The sequence below is a fragment of the Belonocnema kinseyi genome, chromosome 9 (genome assembly GCF_010883055.1).
Source record: "Belonocnema kinseyi isolate 2016_QV_RU_SX_M_011 chromosome 9, B_treatae_v1, whole genome shotgun sequence".
NCBI classification, from domain to species: Eukaryota; Metazoa; Arthropoda; class Insecta; order Hymenoptera; family Cynipidae; genus Belonocnema; species Belonocnema kinseyi.
Genome location: NC_046665.1, coordinates 40,626,201 through 40,633,245, shown reverse-complemented (window position 1 = coordinate 40,633,245; position 7,045 = coordinate 40,626,201).

Genomic DNA, 7,045 nt, shown 5'->3' with positions numbered 1-7,045 from the left:
TACATATATATGAAAATATATTGTTTTGGTGTTCATACAGCAAACCCTTTTCAAGGTAATACAAAAATTTCAACAATTCAAAATCCATGAGGAAACCAGAACCTCCACCCCATAAGATCTGACTGAAGATAAGAATAAGTTTCCCTCATACGCGTGCTCGGCAGGCGTTCAATTTTGTTCGATGCAATTATTTTATTTGGAAATGAAGTAATAAAATACAGTGAAATTAATATTTACTTTAATCACTCTTATTTGTACATAGCTTCGCATGGGTGCCCTATCACGATTAGATGCAGAATAAATGATAGTGCAACTCTAAAGAATTGCATGCAACTTTGGAAAAACAATCCAAAATGTCGGCACGTACAAATTTTTAGAGGAATACATAATACATAAATGATTTAACAAAATTACCAGTATGTTCGATTGCGTGTTCAATCACAGTAAAAATTACAGAAAAATATATTCCAGGTGGAGAATTATTCCCGAAAATCTTGAAAAAATTCAGTATAATTCAATTCAAGAGAATATTAAAGCATTCGAAGCAGATAACAAAAATAAAAGGACTAAAATTATTAAAAGGAAAAAAGTAATCAGAAAGATATTCTTACAAGGGGAGTGCGGGTAACGGAGGTCACTGATTTTAATAATCTTTTGGGAACGAAGAGTGCTCGATATGGGATGAAAAAAGCCTGAACCATTTGCCCAGATAGGAAGCGGCTCTCGAGAAAAAATGGTTTAAAGAAAAACGCGCCAAAACACTACCAGTCGAATTGTAAAGCAGTCAGCCCAGCCGCGACGGCGTAGTGATCTTCTTTCTAGGTTGGAGACTCTGCCGTCATGCGTTCGCGCCCGTGTACTTATCTTTTTTTACAATCAATTTTACCGTAAGTATGCATAATTGTTACAAATATTATAAAAATAATAATAAGCAATTTTTTAAATATATTTTAAAACGCGAAAAATTATTATGTCTCATATGAAAGTTTTTTATCAATAATTTGATGTTCATAAATTATTTTTAAGCAATAAACATTATAATTTTGTAATGTGTCAGCAGAGCATCATCTTTCGTCGCAAAACATTTTACTAACAAATGTGAACTGTAAACAATTGTGAATTGTGCCATCCAACTTTTGTGAAAGTTTAACAATAGGTTTCAGGTATGTATATTAAAATGACATGTGTCATTTAAGGGTTAAATATTTAAAGTTCAAATTTTCTCCTTATAATTGACTCTTGGGGTGGACAGACTGATAATGTTCTACATGATGAAAATTTTGTAGACGACTCTGGAGAAGTAACTTGTACTTTAAAAGTCATTCCTGGAAAATGCACCCCTTTGTGTCAGCCCTGCAATGTCTATTATTATAGACAAATGAAAAATTTCATCAAGAGATTGCAAAACGCTACAAACCTATTGAAAGAGGAACACGAAAAAGCTTCAAGCGAAGATGCTATAAAAATTCATTCTCTTGTATATCATCAGTTTTCAGCACCAGGTTTTGAAAAAATGAATCGATACCTTTGGTTTGGGGCGAAACTATCGACGGAGCGAGAAATTTTTTTAAACTAAATGTGCATGGTGTGCGAAATGCCTATGCTTCAAATGTTTTTACGATGATTATCATCCTAAAGTTTGTGCGAAATCTGCTTTCGAAGACGAGGATGAGAACGAATAGTGTTAAAACAATAAAATAATATTTTCTAGGCCTAATACCGTATTCTTCATTTTAAATATCAATAGGTACTTGTAATCCAACTCCCGCTTTTATATTTTTATGTATTTCAATTCAGTTTTAAAGATAAAATTAAAAAATAATCATTCTCTCGCTCCTAAAGATATAGAAACACTACAAAATAATAGTGTTTATTACTTAAAAATAATGGATAAACATCAAATTATCAATGAAAAACTTTTGCATGAGAAATAATAATTTTTCGAGTTTTAAAATATATTTAAAAAATGGTTTATTATTATTTTTATAATATTTGTAACAATTATGCATACTTACGGTAAAATTAATTGTAAAAAAAAAAGTACACGGGCGCGAATGCGTTACGGCAGTCTCCAACCTAGAATTTAGACCACTACGCCAACGCGGCTGGGCTGACTGCTTTACAGTTCGACTGGTAGTGTTTCGGCGCGTTTTTCTTTAAACCATTTTTTCTCGAAAACCGCTTCCTATCTAGGCAAACGGTTTGGACTTTTTTATACCATATTAAGTATTCTTCGCTCCCAAGAGATGATTAAAATCAGTGACCCCTGTTACCCGCACTCCCCTTGTTAGTTAATTCTGTAAAGAAATTGAGCCAATTCGTTAAAAAATGGCTAAACTATGAATTAGTTTATGAAAATTGTTTAAATAACACCAGTTAATACTTCTTATAAATTTTCAAAGCAAAATAGAAAAAAGTCATCGAGAAGACATTCATAGTTGACTCCTTAAACAAATTGTGCATATTCATTGAAAATAATCGAACTATCAATGTTTATGAAAATTGTTTAAATAATTCATAATTATTGTAAATTTGCAAAGTATCGTAGGAAAGAGGTATTAAAAATACATTCTTTGTTCATTCCGTGAAGAAGTTGAGTCTATTCGTTGAAAATGGCCAAACTTTTAACTTTTCTTATAAAAATTGTCTAGATACTTAATAGCTTTTAGAAATTTGCAGATCATTATACAAAAAAGTAATTGGAAAGATATTCTTAGTTAAATCTGTTAAAAAATTGAGCCTATTCGTTGAAAAACAGCCAAACCCTGAATTTGTTTATGAAAATGGTTTAAATTCTGTAAAAATTGAGCCTATTCGTTGAAAAATTGTCAAACCCTAAGTTTGTTTGTGAAAATTGTTGAAATAACATTATAAATTTGCAATTTATCGCAACAAAGTTATTAAAAGCCTTTCTTTGTTGAATGAACGGAAACAATTGAGCCTTTTCGATGAGAAATAGCCAAACTCTGAATTTGTTTATGAAAATGATTTAAATAATTAATAATTATCAAATATTTGCAAATCGACATACACAAAAGTTATCGGAAAGACATTGTTAAGTGCTTGTTGATGAAGAATCGAACTTTTGAGAACGGTAAAAATACCGAACGCTAGAGAACAACACAGGTTCTTTTTTAATATTTGAAAGTACGTTTTTTTAAACAACACAAGCTTAAAAAAAAACTGTGCAACAAAATTGAACAAGAAGGCCATCCACAAAATACGTGATAGATTTTCATGAACTTCTGGACTATGCATTCTATCACAAAGTGATTAATGCAAAATTTGTAGATCATTTTAACGCGCGCAATTTTTGTTGATTCACTTTTTTTCGTATCCTGCATAGTTTGACCGCAAAATGGAATTTTTTATTTTTTATTATTTTTTGTAGGATCAAAATTGGAATTTTCAAGTTATCGACAAGATTCTAAACATTTTTATGATATTCTTGTAGGGCTTTAAAAAATCAACATTTTTCTTCGCTTGAATTTTTGTATATCTTGCGTTGTTGGGCTTAAAATCTTTATTTTATTTTGGTTTTTTGGGTTTTGAAAATGCTATAACTCTTGATCATTTTCTTTTTATCGAAAAAAATCATAAGGATAAATTGTTCTAGTTTCCGAGTACTATAAATTACCGTACATAAAATTTTTAAATCTTGAAAAAAATAGTCTCAAATATTTTGAAAATACGCTCACTTTTAGAATTTTCATCCAAAATAGCTGGTTTACGAACTCGCACTTTCTTTTTAGGCATTAAAAAAGTGTGCCAAAGCAGAATCCAATCTGATAAATCTTTCGAAAGTTATCGTGCCTACAGAACACTAACTACAAACTAAAGACTACGCCGAAAAAAATGTGTAACTATATTAGTTCAATAATACCTTGAACTAATACGCTTCGCATAAATTAGAACTCAATAGATAAAAAAGTCTAACTGGATCTCTTTATTAAATTTGTAATTTTATCGGTTTAAGTATAGAACCGACGCTATAGCAATATCGAATTAAATTGATTAAGTAAGTATTGAAATGGAGCAATTCTTCATGTGAAACTCGCATCATTCATAAGTTGAATATCAGCTGTTCTATGAATCGAAACAGATACTGTTTCACTTTTGTATTGGGTACGTAACGAAATTTGAATCACAGTGCGTCGATATAGATATACTCGCTATGCTTTGCTCCATTCGACTCTGCTGGTTCGAATGTCGACGAACAGCGAGGATCCAACGAATCTGTAACGTTTCAATTTGAGAGCACGCGAGATTTGATATTTAAATCATTATTCTTTAATTTTGCCCAACACATTTTGTCCGGCGTCTCAGCTCAGCGCAATGCTCATGCGAAGCTCCTAAATTACAGATTCGTTGGATCCTCGCTGCTCGTCGGCATTCCAACCAGCAGAATCGAACGGAGCGAAGCATAGCCAGTATATCTATATCGATGCACTGTGGCTCAAATTTCGTTGCGTACCCGATACAAAAGTGGAACAGTATCTGTTTCGATGCTTTAGAACAGCTGACATTCCACTTATGAACGTTGCGAGTTCTACATGAAGAACTGCTCCATTTCAATACTTACTTAATCGATGTAATTCGGTATTGCTATAGGCGTCGGTTCGATACTCAAACCAATAAAATTACAAATTAAATGAAGAGATGCAGTTCGACTTTTTTACCTACTGTGTTCTAATTTATGCGACGCGTATTAGTTCAAGGTATTATTGAACTAATATAGTTACATCTTTTTTTCGGTGTACAAACAGACACCTTCATAAAAATCGTTTTCTCTGACTCAGGGGGTCTCAAAACGTGAACATTTGATGAAAACCGACAAAGTAAAACATTCCCAATTCCGCAACGAACTTTTGTTCATTTGTTTAAGACGTAATAAAATAAAATAAATTTATTTTCATAAATCCCAACACACAAATCTTTTCAAAATTTTAAAAGCTTTCATCACATGAAAAATGGTATTCAAATATTTGAATTTTTCGAAAATTTTGAATTGTAGAAATGGACGGTACATAAATATTTCTACTTAACCGCTATATGAAGTTTTTTATAAAGCGATACCTCTACAAAGGAATGCAGACCCAATAGCTCCTGACCCCCCCCCGATAACGACAAACAACGTTCATGGTTCATTCCAAATGTTCACATTCAAGCTACTAACCATTTAAAAAACGGCTCAATCCAGTTTAAAATAAATAGTATGAAAATAAAAATTCGAAAATGAGTTTTTATTATTATGAAATAGATAAACATTTATGGTATTTATAATGTTAATAGTATTATGTTCTTTAATAGACGATAACAAATTATTAACATTTAAAAAGTAATTTTTTCTTTGGAATTTGTAAATCATCATAGAAAATAGTCGTCGGAAAGACATTCTTAGTTGACTTTGTTTTATTTAAAGATAAATAAGCCGAGAATAAACAAATTTTTTAAACTTCTTAAAGTTCTAAAAATAAATCAAATTTTAATATTTTCTCAAAAAAAATTATCAGAGGATTTATTCATATTTTCAATTGATTAATAATGCAATAATAGGGACAATTAGAATGGCGTTATAGTCTGAAAATGTACACTGCCGTCCAAAATTCTACGCCACCTCTTTTTTTACAACTGAATAAATGCTCTTAATTTTAATTATACAGAGCTAAAAAAATGTATCTTTGAAAGGCTGTTTTCGAAATTCGGTATAAAATAAGGCCAGCGTGAAGCCAATTTGTCTAGTTTTTAATTAGATATTGCGAAAATAGTGTAAATTTCAATGTTTTCTTAAATTTTCAATAACTTCCGAAATAATCAACATTTTTTAATTTTCTTGGGCTCATTTTGAAGCTATTGTTTCATTTTATCACAAAAGTTTACGAGTATAAATTGTAAAAAATTTATTTTCGTATTGCAAGAACTTGAAATTGTAATAAAAAAGTTGGAAAAAATTAAAAACATCTTATTTGCAGGCAAATCAGAATAAAAGTTTAATGCATATAAATTTTCAGGAAATTACATAGAAACTTTATGATTATGTTTGACATATTTTACACAAATGTTTTTGTTACCAAAAATAATATTGCAATTTATCCAACTTTTTTGTCACAAATTCAAGTTCTTGCAATTAAAAATGAAAATTTTTACGATTTATAATCATAATCCGTTGTGATACGGTGAAATAAAAGCTTCAAATCACCCTCAAGAACATTGAAAAATGTTAAATATTGCAGAAGTTATTGAAAACTTAAGAAAACATTGAAATTTACACTATTTTTGCAATATCTAATTTAAAACTAGACAAATTGGCTTCACACTGGGCTTATTTAATACAGAATTTCGAAAACAATTAACCTTTTAAAGAGAAGTTTTTTTAGCTCAGGTATAATTAAAATTAAGAGAATTTATTCAGTCGTAAAAAAAGAGGTGGCCTAAAACTTTTGCACGGCAGTGTACAAGCTGAAAGTTAAATCAAATAAAATTCTAATTTGCATAATTGTGTATTGTTAGTTAAAATTATAAGGATCTCATTATATTTGAAAATGTAAATGACATTCAAAGAAAATAAATATCTAAATGTTCATCATTTGTAATGTTTAGTAATCTAATAAAAAAATTATTTTTGAAAAAAGTGAGGCTAATTTTAATTTCAAAATGTTTTAAAATTCAAAATGTAAACTTTTTTGTTTGAAAAATATATAATTTTTTTAATAAATTAAAACAGAGCACAGTACGAATTCATTCTAAAGTTCTAAAGATTAAATAAAATTTTGAAAAATCAAATATGGTCCATTCGGTACTGTCTCTGGCTAGCTTTTTTCAAATTTACGGCGTCAACTTTTTAAATTAAGCTTACATCTAATATTTAAATAGACGTATTTTTCATAATTAAATGCAGAATTACATAATCAACCTTTACGAATCAGTTTTTAAATGTCTCTTAGTTTTCATGTTATCCGGTAACTTAAACAGTTTTTCATTAATTTTATGACTGAAGAGTTCGATTTTTAGATTTTGAAATTTTAACAGAAAATAAAAAATAAAA